This window comes from Marmota monax, unplaced genomic scaffold, assembly GCF_021218885.2.
Source record: "Marmota monax isolate L192 unplaced genomic scaffold, Marmota_monax_Labrador192_F-V1.1 WCK01_AAM20220418_F8-fsc00037, whole genome shotgun sequence".
NCBI classification, from domain to species: domain Eukaryota; kingdom Metazoa; phylum Chordata; class Mammalia; order Rodentia; family Sciuridae; genus Marmota; species Marmota monax.
Genome location: NW_026693245.1, coordinates 9,539,206 through 9,557,407, shown reverse-complemented (window position 1 = coordinate 9,557,407; position 18,202 = coordinate 9,539,206). Strand labels below are relative to the sequence as shown.

Below are 18,202 nucleotides of genomic sequence, written 5' to 3'. Positions count from 1 at the left end.
TGTTAGAGAAAGTAATATAAGGAGAATACATCGCATCTCTCTTTCCTATCTGTTAACCTCATGTCTTATTGCTATGTCTTCATAAGCACCTCTTGATTCCCTTCAGGAACAGAGGTCACCCACACATACTTTGGGTTGATACAATATCTCCTCTGAGATTACACCCTGACTTATCACTATGTCATCACTTGCAATGACAGAGTGTAACTTCCTTACTCATAATTTCCAGATTGGAGATAATTTTCTACATGAAAAGGTTGCTATGAAATTAACTCCCCCGTATGATAAGCATGTATGTAGCCATATGGTCTGTAGATGTCCATTTTGTATACATAGTATGCATTTATATATGTTATGTGTAATTATATATCTGTTCTATGTATGTGTAGGAAATTTCCCTTCTTTAAATTTAATAAATATAGTTTAGAATCTTTTTAAAGTATCTGATATCTAAATCCCTTTCTATAATCCCTGAGTATTCTTCAAGGTCCTAAATTCCTTTGGTGATTTCACTGTTTTTGCTACAACAGGAAATGGTGGTTTGTGAAAGCCTCATTAAGAAAAGTCATTGCTTCTTTTCCCCATTAGCTGCCCAGGCTATAGTGTCTACTACCCCTCAATCTATAGCTGGCTTCAGGGGTGAATTATTTGAACTCAGTGAGTATCTCAAATAATTTATATTTGGATTTCAGGGTTAACAAATGTATATCTGCATATAGTGTATTCCCAACTCATTTGAATAGTGTGTGTATGTGTGTGTGTGTGTCTACATTCAAAGTGTGCTAGTTCCCATTGCGTTTGGATATAAGCACCATAGAAAAAGGGATTATTACGGCTCTGCCCAACACCACCCTTTCTCCTTTGTACATTTTGTACCACTGATGGCAATCAGCAAAAGTGAAAATCTCCTTAGAACCAAAACACTCACACTGGCTAAAAAAATGACGTTGTTGAGCCATGTAATCCAAAGTAACACAATAGGTTTATTTTTGAAAACTAATTTGAGGAAACTGGGACTGACTGCAGAAGAGCTAGCCCTTTATTATGAATTCATGTGTTCTAGTGCAGTACCTTCTAACAGCAATGAGCTCAAAACACAGCTAAAATATTAATTTGGAATATTTATTTTTTTGTAACTTCTCATATGAGCAGTTCACAGCAATTCCTCCACCTTAGGCCTGATTGTCTCCCACGAAAGTTAACCCTTTCCTTGCTATCTCTATTTCTATTTCTTAATCCTTTCTTTCTAAAGATAGGGTGAAAATAGCAGGGACTTCTAAATCCTACAGACATAGGTCAGAATGGCAGATAGCTACTACTTCTTAGCTGTGTAATCTTGGCAAGTTACCTAGCCTCTCTGGCCCTTAGTTTCCTCAACAATCAAATGAAAGAAATGATTCCTAAGTATCAGGATTGCTGTGAGGTTCTCAAATAATACATAAGAAGCCCCTGTCACATTGTCTGATGTGCAGTAAGTATTTCCAATTCATGCTGCTGCTGTTGTTACATTATCACCTCGGACCGGGAGTCTCTCAAATGCAAAACACTGTACACCTCCTGCTTCCATTTAGCAGTCCTCAGCCCTAAGTCAGTGCTAGGTGGCTAGGTTACATTCATTATTTTTTTCAGAACCCCAGGGTACCATTTAGAGCAAGCTCTAGAATAATAATCAACAAAATGATAAATGAACAGTTTCATTATTTCATTAATCCTTCCTCTGTCTTATTTATTTTGAAAATTATACATAATACTGGATCCCTTTTGCCATATTTATACATGCACATAACATAATTTGACCAATCTCAAGTTATGAGTTTTGAGTGCCTTTCCTTTTCCTCCCCTCTTCCCTTCCCCATCCACTTGCTCTACTCTACTGATCTCCCTTCTATTGTTGTTACTGTTATTTTAACTAGTGCATTATAATTTCGGATACATACGTATATATATATTATATAAATATATGCATACAATACATATATACATGCAATGAATAATATAAGAATATTACACAATAAATAATACATATATATGTATTATTCATTGTGGTATATTTGTAATAAGCATTGCCTAATTTGGTAGATTTCATTCCCTAATAATTCCCCATGCCCTTCCCTCCTCTCTTCCTCTCAATTCCCTTCCTCTATTGAAAATTTCTTTCTATTTTCCTGAAATTTCCCCCCCACCACCACTCTTCTTTTCTTTTTTCTTTCTTTTTTCATAATCCTGTACCTTCCCTCTCTCTAGCTTCTGCATACAATAGAAGACAATTGACTCTTGACTTTCTGAGTCTGGCTTATTTCACATAACATGGTGTTTTCCCAGCCCATCCATTGACCAGCAAAGGACATAATTTAATTCTTCTTTATAGCTTAGTAAAACTCCATTATGCATATTATTACATGTTTTTGATATTGAGCTCTAGCCCATGTCCCGCATGGGTTACGGAACCAGGGTCACTAGGGTGAATTGGGCTGGCATGACAAACCACACAGACACTGAAAATACCATTTTCAGGGTTTTCCAGGATGGCTCCTCTGCCTCAGCTGTAAGCTCCCACGAGGGGAGCAAGAGTAAAACAAGAGAGGCAGGCAAGAGACAGCGAGCATGCCTGGAACCCTGGTTTTTATTGGGGAGAGCCTTTCAATAGAACATTCCATTCAAATAAGGTAAAGTGTAGTGTTACAAGAGAACAGGAGGGCAGCCCACTCCCAGCGCTACACTCCCCTGCCAAGCGACAGTGAGGTCCACCTGAAGTCCACCTGCTTTCACACTGAGCAGAAGCCAGTTCCACACCTTCATTACTCAAGGCTAAGGATACATGCTTAGCTCCTACGTAGCAGCCCCCAACATTCAGCCATTGATGGGCACCTCGGCTAATCCTTTCTCATTCATAAAAGCTTGAAAACTCATATTCCATAGGTTCGGACCACTGAATAGATTTCAAATATTATATCATTGGCAAACCACAGTGAAGTGACTTTCTCTGGAAAAGTTGAGTGTGGAGCTTTAGTGGAGAATTTTTCATGAATTCTTAATTTCTGAAGACTTTGAAACTTTGGTGGCCCTGGGCTCACATGCAGATGTTGACAGAAGACATCTGGAAGAACCTTAGAAAGGCATGGGATCCACTGGTTTTCAAACCTGGCTGCACATAGGAATCATCTGGGGACTTTGGAAAATGTGGATACCAGGTCCCACCATGGAGATTCCAATGTAACTGGTGTAAGGTATGGCATGACAGATGCCCCACAGGATGTTCTGAGATGCAGCAAAGATTGAGGACCGGTCATCTGCTTCACTCCCTGACATTTCAGATGGGAGAACTGAAGCAAGAGGTTCTGGGTAGGCCCTTTGAAGTAAGAATAATCATACCCCACTATTACTAACAGAGGGGACCAAGACTTTGACATTCTCCACCCAGACAACAGACCAACAGGATACTTCCTATTCATAGGCAATCTCTGACCCCCAAAACTGCTCTGGGATGGGTATAGGCCTGGACTTGGTTCATGGTTGTCCAGAGGATGCTGGAGCGATGTGATGCAGAACGACCTGCAGGGCCCTAACAAGGTGGGTTTGGTAAATTGGAATCCTGCCTGCTGCACTTTTCTGTATCTCCATTTAGCTAGAAGCATCAAGACATCCTCATGTCAGGGTCTTGGTGGCAGATTGACATTTGCCAAGTTTTTTCTTAGCCCTCTTCCATTTGCAAGAACTTGGACAAACTGATCTCCTCTGCTTCAGTCTTCTGTAGAATATGGATGATATTATGCATCCACAGAGTTGCTGGAAGCTCAAAGATCAGGTTATCTGACAGGCCAGGGGGTCAGGGCCATGCCTCTGGCCTGCTTTATGAACTTGAGGGAATGAAACCTGGGTCTTCAATGCCCCCACCCCTGTCCTGTGTTTTCTGCTTTCAGCTCTCTGTTCTCACGTGCTCTTCCTGGCTGTCTTCCCTCTCAAAGCCACATGCAGGAAAGGACCTGTAGTAAAATCATTTACCATAGAACACAGAGGTTCCTGCTGAAGTCAACATATTATATAACTGAAGATTTTTCCATTTTAAGCTTTGCCACTACTTGTAGAAAGAAAAGCTCTGCTGTGCCTGAAGGCATCCCAGGCCTCAGAGAAACACGGGTGATCCCAAAGGCTAGCCCTCCATGTGGCTGAATGAGGAAGGCCGGGCCCTGCATTGGTTCTATAAGGAAACTTGTTTGATGAGGCATCATGAAGTGTTTGCAGACACCTGGGGGACTCTGGCACCCAGTTGTTTCAAATGAGAGGAAAGGTCTGTCTCCCAGCCCAGGTTGATACAGTGCTTTATGTCACAGGCTGCTATAACAAATTACTACCAGCTGGGATACTTAAAACAACATAAATTTACTTTCCTATGGTTCTGGAGACTACAACTCTGAAATCGAGATATCAATAGGGTCCATACTCCTTCTAGAACATTAGGAAAGAATCTTTCCTTGCTTCAGTCTACTGTGGCCTCATCACTACAATCTCTGTCCCCATCTTCATGTGGCTTATTCTGTGTATCTGTCTGTCTCTCCATGTGCATGTCTCAGATTCCTTCTGCCCCAAATGATCCAGGATAAATTCCTCAAGATCTTTGAGTTAACTGCATTTGCTCTCACACCTAATGTAATTTTCATTCTTTTGCCATAAAAAGTAAGACAAAGGTCTGAGGAATTAGGACACAGACATATCTTTACAGCCAATATTTGACCCACCATGTGAAGTAAGAAGTTAACTCTTAGAAAACAACAACAACAAAAGCACATAATTCTCATATCTTGATTTTAGGTAAAATCCATTCTCCTTTAAGTAAGAAGGAAAGCCATCATATAAGAGGTGGGAGGGGTAATCTATTGGTGAAGACTCTGTGCAGGCACTTTCATGGATAATTAAATGCTAAGAGATGTTTATTGAGCATTGAGCAGAGCCAGGCTTCTGTCCTGAGGACTATACTTAGCTAGCTCAGATAATCCTCGTATTACCCCCATTGTTTTTACCACCTTTTACCCATGAGGCAGTTCAAAAAGTTTGTCCTACCCAACATTACCACAGAAAAACAGCAAAGCCAGGATTCCAGCTTAAACCTGTTTGACTTCAAGGGCCATGTTTTTCCCAGCACAGTATATTTCTTCCTTGGCCAACTATAAAGTTTAATTTAAACAAAAAGACATCAACAAAAAGTTGAGTTAATGACACATTTATTTTCACAATCAAGCTGGTATCCCTTTGTGTTTTAGATTTTTAAAGCTCAGACACACAGATGTGCTGGTTTTAAATTCTAGACTCTCATTTAAAAAATGGAATGGTAAACAAAAAGATTTGTACTTTGCTGAAAAAGCAAAAGTTAAAAATCACAGCATGAAAACCAGATGCCTTGAAAGGAAGAATAAGCAAATTTTTATAGTTTTGGGAAAAGAACAGAGATTACACAGGAATACCATAGGAAACAGGAAGGAGAAGAGCATGATTTGTTTCCAGTTGATTTCAGATTCAGAGACCTTGAATGGGAGCCTGGAATGAAACCTAGCCACAAGGAGGAGAATTTTGGGATTGGTTTTTTCAGAACTGTGATTGACAGTTCAGATTCAGAAAGACTAGCTGGTTTATAGTCAGATGATCTATTCCCTCTGAGTAGATGTCCAGCCTTCTCCCTCTTTTAGCTAAGAACAAGGAGCATAGAAAAGAAGGGTCGAAGAAGAATCTTTGTTCCCAACGTTTCCGCCCACTCAAGATGAAACCTGGGCAAGCCTGTTAGGTGGCGGTCTCCCGCTCCTTTCTCTGCCTCTTCCTTTGTAGAGTGCCTTCTCTTTTCCCATTAACCAGTACCTGGGAAAGACTGTGGCAGATCAGTCCATTCTGGAATCTCTCCCCGGTTAGCAGCTGGGACAGGCTCGGCCTCCAATAACCTGAGTGCTCCTCTCCTTCCACCCTTCCCAGATCCTTTTAGGGACATAGAAAGAAGCCCCGGCTGAACTTTCCCAAACTCTTTCAGTCACAGCCTGAAAGAGCCATGAAACTGAAAGTGATTTAATATCAGAGACCAGAAGGGTAGGGTCATTCTCCCCCATAGGATGACCCCCACTGTCCCAAGGGAGGGGTCTCTTACTGAAGAATGCATCCCAAGAAGGAGTCTCTAGGAATGATCTCCAGAAAGGAAGAAGGACCCACTGCCCAGCCATACAACTTTACCCAACCAACTTCTGAAGGCCTACCCTCATCCCAGCCCCTGAAGTCAGAGGAATCACCACACAGAGCTTTTTTTTTTTTTTTTTTTTTTTTACCATGTTTACTCATTAACTCTACAACATCTCCAGAGCTAGGCAACTCTTTGCTTAGGAATATCCATAGATTTTCCCTTTGATACCACCACTACATTATAACATGAATGATCTGCATCCCAGATTTTTTTGATTCATTTTATACAGTCCTGATGGCTTTGCCCTAGAATTAACTCTCAACTAATAAATAGGTTTGCAAGCTAAATAACAGCCCTTTGTTCAGTTTATCTTTGTGAAAAATGAGAAGGGCACTTGCTCCTGGATGAGACTTTTCTTACTTTATTGAGATTAATGGGGGAGGAAGAGAAGAGAGGATGTTCCATTCTGCAGAAGAAGTATTTCCATTTCTAAATGTGCCCTCAGAATATAACCTGTAATAGTGTTCTAATTCTTTTAAAACTTTTTGTTTGAAAATGATTTCAAACTTATAGAAATGTAAGATTAAGAACAGTATAGAGAATACTTGGATCTCTTCTACATAGATTCACTTAATGATAACATTTTGCTCCATTTGCTTTAACATTTGTTCTATCTATGTCTGTGTACCCTCTCCCTTTCCTATAGAATTTTTTCCTGTATGGAATCCAGTCTAGAATTAGATTTTACATTAGTTATCATGCCTCTTTAGTCTCTTTCAATGTGGAACATTTCTACAGACTTTCTTTGTGTTTTATGATATCGACATTTTTAAAAATTATAGTCTCTCTCTTCTGTTAAATATCAAGTTCTTCTTTTTGAGTTTATCTGAGACTTCCTTGTTATTCAAATTGGAGTTTGCATTCCCAGCCAGAATATTGCATAGGTAATATTGTGTTTGTCTCAATTTATCACAGAATTGTTTAAATCCTTTATAATCATCATCTGGGGATAGAGATGTTGCAGTATTAGGTGTCAACTGTTTCTAGCAGAGTTAAATTTTTTTTTCTAATTGTGAGGTTGACATAACTGTCTAGCACTACAAGAATGAATATAGTATATAAAGCTTTGTATTCCCTCAACTAACAAAGGACTGTGTTCTTCCCTGCTTCTCACCAGTAAGATGGATCCATGGTAAAAAAAAAATGTGGCATTTATACACAATGGAGTATTACTCTGCATTAAAAAATGACAAAATCATAGAATTTACAGGGAAATGGATGGCATTAGAGCAGATTATGCTAAGTGAAGCTAGCCAATCCCTAAAAAACAAATGCCAAATGTCTTCTTTGATATAAAGAGAGTAACTAAGAACAGAGTAGGGACGAAGAGCAGGAGAAGAAGATTAACATTAAACAGGGATGAGAGGTGGGAGGGAAAGGGAGAGAGAAGGGAAATTGCTCGGTAATGGAAGGAGACCCTCAGGGTTATACAGTGGAGGGGGTAGAGAGAGAGGAGGGGAGGGGAGGGGAGAGGTGGGGAGGGGGGAGGGTGGAGGATGGGAAAGGCAGCGGAGCACAACAGACACTAGTATGGCAATATGTAAATCAACGGATGTGTAACTGATGTGATTCTGCAATCTGTGTATGGGGTGAAGGTGGGAGTTCATAACCCACTTGAATCAAAGTGTGGAATATGATATGTCAAGAAATTTGTAATGTTTTGAACAACCCACAATAAAAAATTTAAAAAAAAAAAAGATGGATCCATGGCAACTCATGCTTCATACTAGGGCTGGGGAGTAATTCCAAAGAGAAACAGATCAGGCCAAGAGTATTAACCAGGACTCATAATTAGAAGAACAACTACTCTGGTTTATTAAGCAGCTCCCATGTGCTGGGCTCCCATATACTGTGCTGAATTCTTCATTACTATTGCCTCATTTAATCCTTATCATAGCCTCAAAGATAGATTCTATTTTTGGTCCATCTGATGTTACATGACTTGCCCAAACCACAAAGAACAAGGGGCAAAGCTGCCATGCTAACTTGGGCTTCTGACCCTCAATCCCCCTCATACTCCCCTTCATACCAAGCTATACCTCTGGATTCTACCAGCCTACCACATCGGTCTCTTCTTGACATTTAGAATGAGAAGGGAAAAAAAGGTGAGGCTGCTAGAGTTCTCAGCTGAGAGCCCAATTCCCTCTCTCATTTGCTCAAGCTGGGCCAGCTGTGGCCCCCCTGGTCTGGGCTCCCCTCTGCTGGGAGCTCTACCAACAGGACTGGGCTCACTATCACAGCCTGCCTTTGGAGCAATGAATAGCCTCAGCATTTGAGGATGAGAGTTAAGGTGACACTGGAATATGACCAGTGGATGTAAGGTGATGAGAACAGGGACCTGCAAGGTGAGGACTTGGCTTGCCAGCACAGAAGCTTCCGTGGGTGGGCTCTTTATCATTCTCCTACTTAGTCTGTTCTGCACAGCGACAAGATGATGTTTCTCCAAGTAAACAAGGTCACCTGAAAACAGCAGTTGGTTTAAAAAAAGAAAAAAGTAAAAAGAATTCTTCTAACCTTGGCATTCTATACTTTGGTCATGGTTTCACCAACTTTACCAGACTGCATCTTTGATCTTTTGTTCACCATGGTGAACAGGACACAGTCTGCTTTTTAAATTTATTTTTTAATCTCATTTTAAAAAAAACTGTGAGAGGGGCACCTGAAATTCACCCAAAATGGCACTTGCATCCTTCTGGTTACACAATGTTACCCTAGAGTTTGGGCTATAAGTAGACTGCCTTGCAGGGACCACTGAATAAAAGAAGAGTTGGGATGGGTGCATAGGTATTTGGTTTCAGGTAGCCACAGCAGAAACCAATCTTAGGATGGCTCCTGGAGGTGCTTTGCCTTAGAATAGTAGTACTTTTAAAATTGGAAGGTAGTGAGAATATAATCCAACTCCCTCACTCTTTACAAAGGGGGATTTACAGTGCCCTGAACTGTATGGCCCTGGAACTGTCACTTACTGTGGGAGCCAGCTGTTTAACATCTCTGCTCTTTGCTTTCCTCCCCTTGTAAGTTAAGATGACGACACTACAGAGGATTGCAATAGACTAAATTAATTGATAAATACAAAGCACCTGGATCTGCACCCAGTGCGCAGTAATTGCCCAGTTATAAAGATATAGGGTGGTTATAAAGAGGGTTCTAACAATCCTCTGAGGATTGATGAAGTAATGCATACAAGGTCCTTGGAACTGTGCCTAGCCCAGAGTAATCACCGAGTAAGTGCTAGGAATTATTATAAGTGACTCACCTAAGGTCGTATGGACAGGAGAATAGTCCACCCTTCAAGCTGCCTCCACAATGAATTCATGGCAGAGCACCCACTTTTACTTGGAAGGGGAAAAATTAGCCTGAGAAGGAAAAATCTCATCAGAAGGTAACTAATCTGGGCTGGGGTTGTGGCTCAGTGGCAGCGTGCTTGCCTAGCTGTATAAGGCACTGGGTTCTATTCTTAGCACCGCTATGTAAGTAAATAAGGGTCAGTCAACATCTAAAAAAAAAAAAAAAGTTAATTCTGCTGGGAAGCTCATTGACTTCAGAGTATCATCACTTTCCCTCTCAGCCTCCATTCTTCTGTACTCTAAGATGCCTTTTAAGTCAAACTCTGCCCTCTGCCCTTGGCTCAAAAGCCAGCCCAGCTGCTAGCTTCCACCTTCCACGTGACTGCCACACACTTTTCTGAGCTTCATGCTGCTCTCGTAACCTCTCTAGTTTTTAGGCTGAACCCCCTTATTTTAATTATTACAGTTTTATAATGTACTGTTTACTAGAAGAAATCTTCTTCAATATTGTTTTTTTCAATTACGTTGGATATTCTTACCTATGTTTTGAATCTCCTTTCTCTGTTTCTTTGTGCTTTTGAAATGGTAATGTAATCTCACACTTTCAAGATCTAAAACTTCACCCACTCCCCTCTTTCTAGCCACCCAGCTCGCCTATCTGGAAAAAAACCAATGTAACCAGTTTTTGGTATCCTTCCAGAGATTTTTTTTTTTTGAGTACTGATAATCAAATACTTGACTATATTCTTTTTTCTTCTTTGAAACATACCCTTGTCCACATATTGCTACAAATAAAAGCTAATATCTTCCTGACCTCAACTTCTTCCCAAATTATAGGAAATTTGATTGAAGTTAAAATATTAAACATAAATGGATATGGTAATAATTAATTTTTTCTTATACTATTTAGCCTTCCTAACTAGGAAAATAGTATATATTTTCATAAATTCTATTCTTATATATCTTGCAATAAAGTCACATAGTTTCCTTCACTTGAATTATGAATATTTTAGAGGGGTATATTCCTATGTATTTTGTATTTTCATTGCAATGGGTTATTTTTCTCCTTATATTATTTAATGTAGACTGTGTACTTTTATACTTACTTTTAAATTCCAACTTTGTTAATTGTTTTAATCATATTGCATTAATTCTTTTGTTGACTCCCTTGTGCTGCCTGATGGGTAATTACCATGAATCTCCTGATCCTTATGGGATTCATTCTAAGACTCCAACGGGTTGCTGAAACCACAGACAATACCAAACCCTACCTGTACTGTTTCTTCCTGTACATAGATATCTAGAGTAAAGTTTCATTTGAAGGATTAGACACAGCAAGAGATTACCAACGGTAAATGATAATAACATGGAACAATTATGGCCATATACTTTAATTAAAGTTACATGAATGTGGTCTATCCTTCTCACATGCACACACTATCTCTTTCTCCCTCTGTCTCTCTCAAATATCTTAGAATACTTTCACCTTTTCACTTAAATGTAGCACTTGATGGCTCCTCTTTGGCATATCTGAAGTGGCAGCACCAGTACTCTTGCCCTTTGGGGCCACTATTAGGTAAAATAACACTTAATAATATAAAATTTACATTATTAAGTAAAAAAAACCCATTATTTGAAAACAAGCACTGAAATACAGTGACAGTCAACCTCATAAGCAAACTGGCTTCTAAGTGACAGATAAGTAGGTAGAATATAGAGCATGGAGACACTGGCCCAAGGGATGATCCATTACCTATGTGGGACAGAATGGAACTATAAAAAAATTTGTAATGCTACTGGAAATGGGGTATAATTTAAAACCTAAAAATTATGTATTTCTGGAATTTTTTATTTGATATTTTCAGACTGCTGTGAACTGTGGGGAGCTGAAACTGGATAAGGGTGAACTATTGTAAATTGTTCAAATGAGGAGGGGAAGTGCTACATAGTGGGTGAGAATCCTGGCTGCAGGTCAGATGAACTGGTTTCTAGCCCCACTCTACCACTTAATAACTGTGAAACTTCCCAAAAAAAGTCATTAAATCCTTCTTTGCTTCAATTTCCTCATTTACCAACTTTATAAAGTTCAGACAAATAAATGGCCTAAGATGAAATTGTTAGGAAAGTGACTGGAACATAAGTCACCTATAAAAATTAGCGATTACTAAGTTATGATTGCTTTGATCTTGCTTCGTGATTATCATATCCCACTTCTTCTTTGCTTATCTTATAATATCAGTTCAAATGTGTCATATACCTTTCTTTCTACATTGTTTCACTATTAGGTATGATGTTTGCAATTAGTTTGAAATAAATATACTTAATCATATTAAAGAATATAATCTATTGCTAAAAACAGCTTTTTAGGAACAGATACCAAATAGTATAAAATGCTTTTATGGTCTTTGCTCATCTCATCGTGCTTTGTCCCTCTGGTATGATATATTTTATTAATGGATACCCTAAAATCAAAGTATCTTTAGTTCTGGAATAAGCTCCATTTGGCCATGTTATATTGTTCTTTTAACCCAAATGAATTTGATCCAGTAGAAGTTAATTTACAACTTAGAATTTTGTGTTTTCAGATTGAATTGGCCAATAGGTGCCTTTGTGTGTGTGTGTGTGTGTGTGTGTGTGTGTGTGTTGTCTTTACCAGTTAGGCTAACCGCAGAAAATAAAGTAGAAAATTTTCATTCTTCTTCTGTGTTTCAGTCTGATAATTATTTCTTCCTCAGTCATTTGACATTTTTCTTAACATGTTAAAAGAATTCACTCTTCCCCACTGTAGAACCTTTCTATCATTGTCGGAAACTTTAGCTCTTCCCCTCCATATGTATAGCCAACTCTCCACAACTGTGCTCCCATCTCTGGGTTATGTGTCAAACTCATTTTTCTACAGTGAGTATAAACTCTAGTGTGAATCCTAGTGAGGTCGCATGAAGGGCAGGTTGGATTTTATTCTATGCCTTTTATCAAGCAACAATGAAACCAAGTTGGGTACCCAGAAATTAGCCCAATGTCATGAGAAGAAATTCCATTTCAGTTGCTTGTAAGCATCTTTAGGAACCCATAATACAGTCTTCAAGGAACTACTGTCAGTCTGTGACTGTAGACAGAAAGCACACTTTAGGAGATCAGTGAAATTTTAAAGAAAATTTAAAGAAGGAAGAAATCCTGTCCAATCTGAAAATGCTTCACTGATGAGAGGGAGAAAAGAGAATTCACATAGTGAGAACACCATAGAAGTCCCTCTGACAGAACACAGCTACAATAGAACTTCATGGACAAGGCAAAGCTCAAGAATCATAGAATGATATAGACTTGTTCAAATTTGGGCAGTTGGGCCAGCCACCTAACTTATACTTGGTTTTATAAAATTATTTCCAGAAGACCAAGGCACTAGGGACAGTTTTATAAGCAGCACAGGGGAGGGCCCAGGAGGATGCCCTTTACTACATCCAAGGAAGACCTCTTTCTCCAATTCTTTCCCAGCCCAACAGTCATTGTTCCTGCAATGATAGGTGATTCACCATTTGGCTCTCCATCCATGTTCATTAGGTACATTGATGTTCTCATTAATCATGCATGGAAACTTAGGGGTCCACTTGCTACTCAATATTAGTGTCTCTTTGAGAACTTTCCCAAGATACATTTGGCCAGAACCTGTTAACCGGGGTAGTGGAAAGGAACACACTAGATCACAAGATATCCTTCTGTTTCTAAACATCTCTGGTTATTCAGAAGTCTCATTTATTCCAGTTTGTACCCACCAGAACTAGTTTTGGATCTGTAGAAAATAATCCTAAAATCTCCTTCCCAGGTTTTCAATATGCACCTGTCATGTTCCACTGAGTCTGCTTGGCTCCAAACTACATGAACCCTGCTTCTGTACCCACCTGTCACTACCACCCCAACCCCACAGTCTCCAGTTAAAATAGCAAATATGTGACTCCAACTCTTGCCCCTTCTAAAAAGCAAAAGAGGTAGGTGGAGTCATATAGTCTACTCAGAAGTTAGAAAGGGAGATTGGAGAAAGGACGGTTGACATAACACCACTTAGTTTACTTTTCAGCATCCAAAAGCCAGCTAGGCTAGCACAATCAATTTAAGATGTATACCTCCTAATTGCCAAAGAACATTCTGACACAATGCTTCAACATCAAAAATATTTCGACAAAATTTTAGTGGTTGAGAAAACTCATTTGAGTAGAACATACAGACTAAGTTGAGCAACCAATACAGTTACCCGACTCGGAATGTTCTGTAAATTAAAGATAGTCTTTTTAAGAATTGGTGTTATTACAGTTAAAGTGCATTCTATACAAAGGCATTCCAGAAGTCAGAAAATCCAGAAAGTTCTCAAAGAGACACTAATATTGAGGCATCATTACTGAAGGACAACACAGACAAACTTCCTAAAACAGAAAAGTCCATTTTCAAGGCCCCTATCTGTGCAGGAGATAGACTAAAAATGGTAAAACATCCACAGGTCAGAAGAGCACCCCCAGGAACACAGGGATGCAGAGATTCAAAGAAACACACAACAAGTATCGCATGATAAATCTGGTTACAGAGAAAGGCCTGTGTTGGCCAGATATTACTCCTGAGATAATAATGTTGCAAGACTCTCCTCCACTCAGGATGAAATCCCTTCTTTCCCACGCCACGTCACCAAAGTTGTTTTGCCTCTTTCTTCTCTCAGTTGGTAACTGCAGGAAGTTTGGAGTTATTTTCCTTTAAAATGTTGAAACAAAAAACTCTTTCTCTTCTTCCCCCATGACTGACAATTTATAAGAGAATGAGGGAATGGAGAAGAAAATGTGAAATAGCAAAATGCTTCAGTTCACCAAGTCACGACAGCCTGCTGAGAGCATCTCTTTAGTGACAAAGAAGAGACAGGTGCCCATCTATATCAAAGTAGAAATGTGGATAAGCAAATTAATTAACACACTTGGAACACATACTCAGTGCCAGGCATTGCTCTCAACACTTGGTGTGAATGAACTCACTTAGCCGCCTGGACGGCTCTGTGAGGTAGGCACTATTCTTATCCCATTTGACAAGAGAAGAACAGGCATAGAAAGGTTAAGCAATTTAACTGAGATCTCACAGCTAGTGGGTAAGTGGCAGTGCCAGGATTCTACCCCTGGCAGTCAAATCCCAGAGTCTGTGTCCCTAGCATTTTTCTTTTCTTTTCTTTTCTTTTAAGAGAGAGAGAGAGAATTTTTTAAATTTATTTTTTAGTTTTTCGGCAGACACAACATCTTTGTATGTGGTGCTGAGGATTGAACCCGGACTGCACGCATGCCAGGCAAGCGTGCTACTGCTTGAGCCGCATCCCCAGCCCCCCTAGCATTTTTCTATTGCCCCATGTGTGTGTGCTGCATGTCATGTGATGTGATAAGAGTCACATAAGGCTAATTGTGATTCAGTGGTGGCCAACTTTATCAACGACCTTCAACTTGTTCCTGCCTGGACAGAGAGTTCCAGACTGGCTCTTAATCCTACCTAGCAGCACCGGCACCATTCTGGCTCAAAGCCCAGGTCAAGGCCCCACAGAGGCTTTCCATCACCAGTGGGTGGCAATGTTGTCACACGGAGGCATCAGGGTGCAGTGAAAGCATGCACCCGCCCTCAAGGTGGAAAGGCCTCACCTTCTCATGAATAGACCACTCTGGGTGGCCCTGAGAATACCATTTCTCCATTGTCCCACAGCATCCAGGATAATTCTGCAGGAGAAAAGAGAGATTTAAATTAGGAAAATGCACAGGAAGCCATTATTTAAGTGATTCCTCCCTATCCTGCCATAATGTTCCCAGTGTTTTAATGATAAATTAGACATTTTTCTTCCCACTAGGGCATGTCATATTGCTTTTAGGGACAGAGATTCTACCACTTTTGTTCTCACACTTTTACTAGTCTATGGTAGAAGCTGAGTAAATGGATGAATGAAAAAATGTACCTTCTTTGGAGGCACTCAGCTCTATTCCAAGGAATAATCCAAGAAAGTTGTGTATCCTCTATAGTTGCCCCAAATAAATCCAGACTTCATGGATAACTCTAGGGTAGGTTCAGTCACCCAAGGAACCACAGAATAGAATAAACAAAAGAAAGCCTCTCAAATCATCTGGATTGGACTCTTAAAATTGCATTACCCAACCTGCCCTTACATCAACCTGGCCTTTCCACAAAAGGGTCACAACTTAAGCAGAACAAGTATCAAGCTGACCTCTAGATAACTTGGAAAAAATGGGCCTAGTAACTGATGCAGTTGAGGGCTTTCCCAAGGAACTCAACAGAACCTCAGGGCAGAGCCACTATATGAAGCTCTAAAAGAGGGGCCCACATTGGTGTAAAATCTGAGACACTCTGAAGACCCAAAGCATTGCTAACAGCCTGTCACACATCTGAAAACCCAGCATTAACACTAGGCCCTTGGAATTAGGTAGAATTTATGATACACAGAAACCAGTGAGTTTTTTTTTTTATCATGATTTCAAGAACATCTATCCTCCTGTTGGTAAAATTTTATAACAATTTAAAACATTTAACCAATTTAAAAAAAAAAAAACACTACTAGGGTACTTTTAAGGGTCAAAATTAGAAAAACAGATTTCTTCCCGGTTTGAGAACTTTGTGAAATATCAAGGACTTGTTAGGTATGTACATCCTAGGCTCTGTCTCTTCTTTAAATAGTAGCATATTACTATAAAGCTAAGAAGCCACACTCCTCATTCAACATTTAAGAAAAAAAAATACTTGGTTAACTTTGATGAATATTAACAAATGCAAATTCATCATAAAGAATTTAGAAAGTTCAAAAGAATATCCAAGATAGTCTAATTTTTGGTGCATGTTCTTTCAGTCTTTTATAGGTCATATATATATATAAAATTGCTTACAAAATATAATCTACATTTTTTCACATGCGACTTTCTTCTTATTTCTTCATGTCTCTCCCATTCTCTCCATTGTCAGTCTCTCTTCCTCTGTGTACGTTCTGGAATCCCTCTCTTCATCTCTCTTCTCCCCCTCCTTTTCCTCCCCCCCTCCCTCTCTCTCTCTCTCTCTCTCTCTCTCTCTCTCTCTCTCTCTGGTCTTGACATGTTGTCCAGGCTGGACTCGAACACATAGGCTCAAGTGATCCTCCCGCCTCGGCTTCCCAAGTAGTTGGGACTGCAAGCATGTTTCAACACACCAGCCCTGAAATCTCTCTTTATGCCCCTCAATGTCTGTTTAGCTTTCACCCGAAGAGGCGAGAGCCATCCAAAACATGCTCCATGGAAACAAAGATAGCCATATGATGAATAGGTGACAAATGGGTAGACAGTCATTGTTTAATCACATAGATCACTTGGATATCTTAAGTGCTTCTGTGACCTTCAGTGGAAAAGATTTTTCCTGCCCCCTCTTTTTAGATTCCATAAGAACCATCAATTGACCTTGTCTTTGAACCTGTTGTTTCTACACCACCCATTCTCATTTCTGCAGAGATTCTTTGTACCATTGTCAAGGTTAGGCCTGGTTGTTTGCATTGACCACAGTTTATACCAGCTGTTTCTACACAACTTCTAGGGAAGCTCCCTCATTTCCTATTTCCTAATCACTCTGTGGTTTAGAATCATATCCAGGGATAAAAGTAGCTCTGAAGTACATTCTGTTCTGCCTCTCAGGTCTTCCTTCTCCCTCCCCTGTGCTTGGCTCTGAGTTCCTACTATGCACGCTTCCTCGGTGGTCATCTAGCCATGACCGGCCATTTTCAATGACAAGAAGTTTATTACCTCTTGCAGTGACCTGGAACATTTTTTACAAAGCTGTAACAATTAAAATACCTTTCTGTTACTCACCCACTGCTATTTCTAACTGCTGAAGTTTCACAGAACAAGTTAACCACAAAGCTGATTGCATAAAAGTCCTTTGAAAAACAATCCTATTTACAATAGCATCAAAAAGAATAAAATACTTTGAAATATCAACCAAGGAGGCAAAAGACATACACTGAAAATTACAAAAAAAAAAAAAAAATCCTGAAAGAAATTAAAGAAGTTACCAATGAATGAAAAGAACCCTATGTTTCCTGAATGAGAAGACTTAATATATTTTTTATTAAAGCATTATAGTTGTACATAGTAGTTGGGTTCATCCCAACAAAATCATACATGCATGGAATTTAAGTTCCCATTGGCCCTCTTTTCCTTCCTCTCCTCCTTCCTCCATCCTCCTTCTTTTACTGATGTTCTTTCACTCATCTATTTATTTCTAATTGGTTCTTTCTACATATTCATAAAGATGAAATTCCCTGTGGTATATTTATATATGCACATAGCATGATTTTAGACTTAATATTGTTAAGATGTCAATACTACCCAAAGCAATCTGTACATCCAATACAATTCACAATGCCCGTCATGAATTTAAAGAAGTAAAAAAAGTCCACCCCAAAATTCATATAAAATCTCAAAAGACCTCAAATAGCTAAAACAATTTTACAAAAAAAAAAAGTTGGAGTACTTACACTTCCTGTTTTCAAAACTTACTGCAAAGCTAAACTAATCAAAATGAGTGATACTGGCATAAGCACAGGCATACAGATCAATGCAACAGAACTTCGACCTCAGAAAAAATCCCATATATCTATGGTTAACTGCTTTTCAACAAAGGCACCAAGACCACTCAGTAGGGAAAGAATAGTCTTTTC

The 18,202-nt window shown here is 39.4% G+C and overlaps 1 protein-coding gene and 1 long non-coding RNA gene across 2 annotated transcripts in view; one reads left to right on the top strand and one right to left on the bottom strand.

Annotated features, from left to right (window-relative positions):
• The window catches only part of LOC124100749 (uncharacterized), a 127,023-nt gene that overhangs the window by 11,311 nt on the left and 97,510 nt on the right, over positions 1 to 18,202 (bottom strand). Inside the window, exon 4 of the long non-coding RNA XR_006854397.2 lies at positions 15,159 to 15,233. This is a non-coding gene — a long non-coding RNA (uncharacterized LOC124100749). The remainder of the gene's footprint in view (positions 1 to 15,158; positions 15,234 to 18,202) is intronic.
• Positions 1 to 18,202, top strand: part of Ankrd55 (ankyrin repeat domain 55) — a 108,646-nt gene that overhangs the window by 466 nt on the left and 89,978 nt on the right. The window lies entirely within an intron of this gene.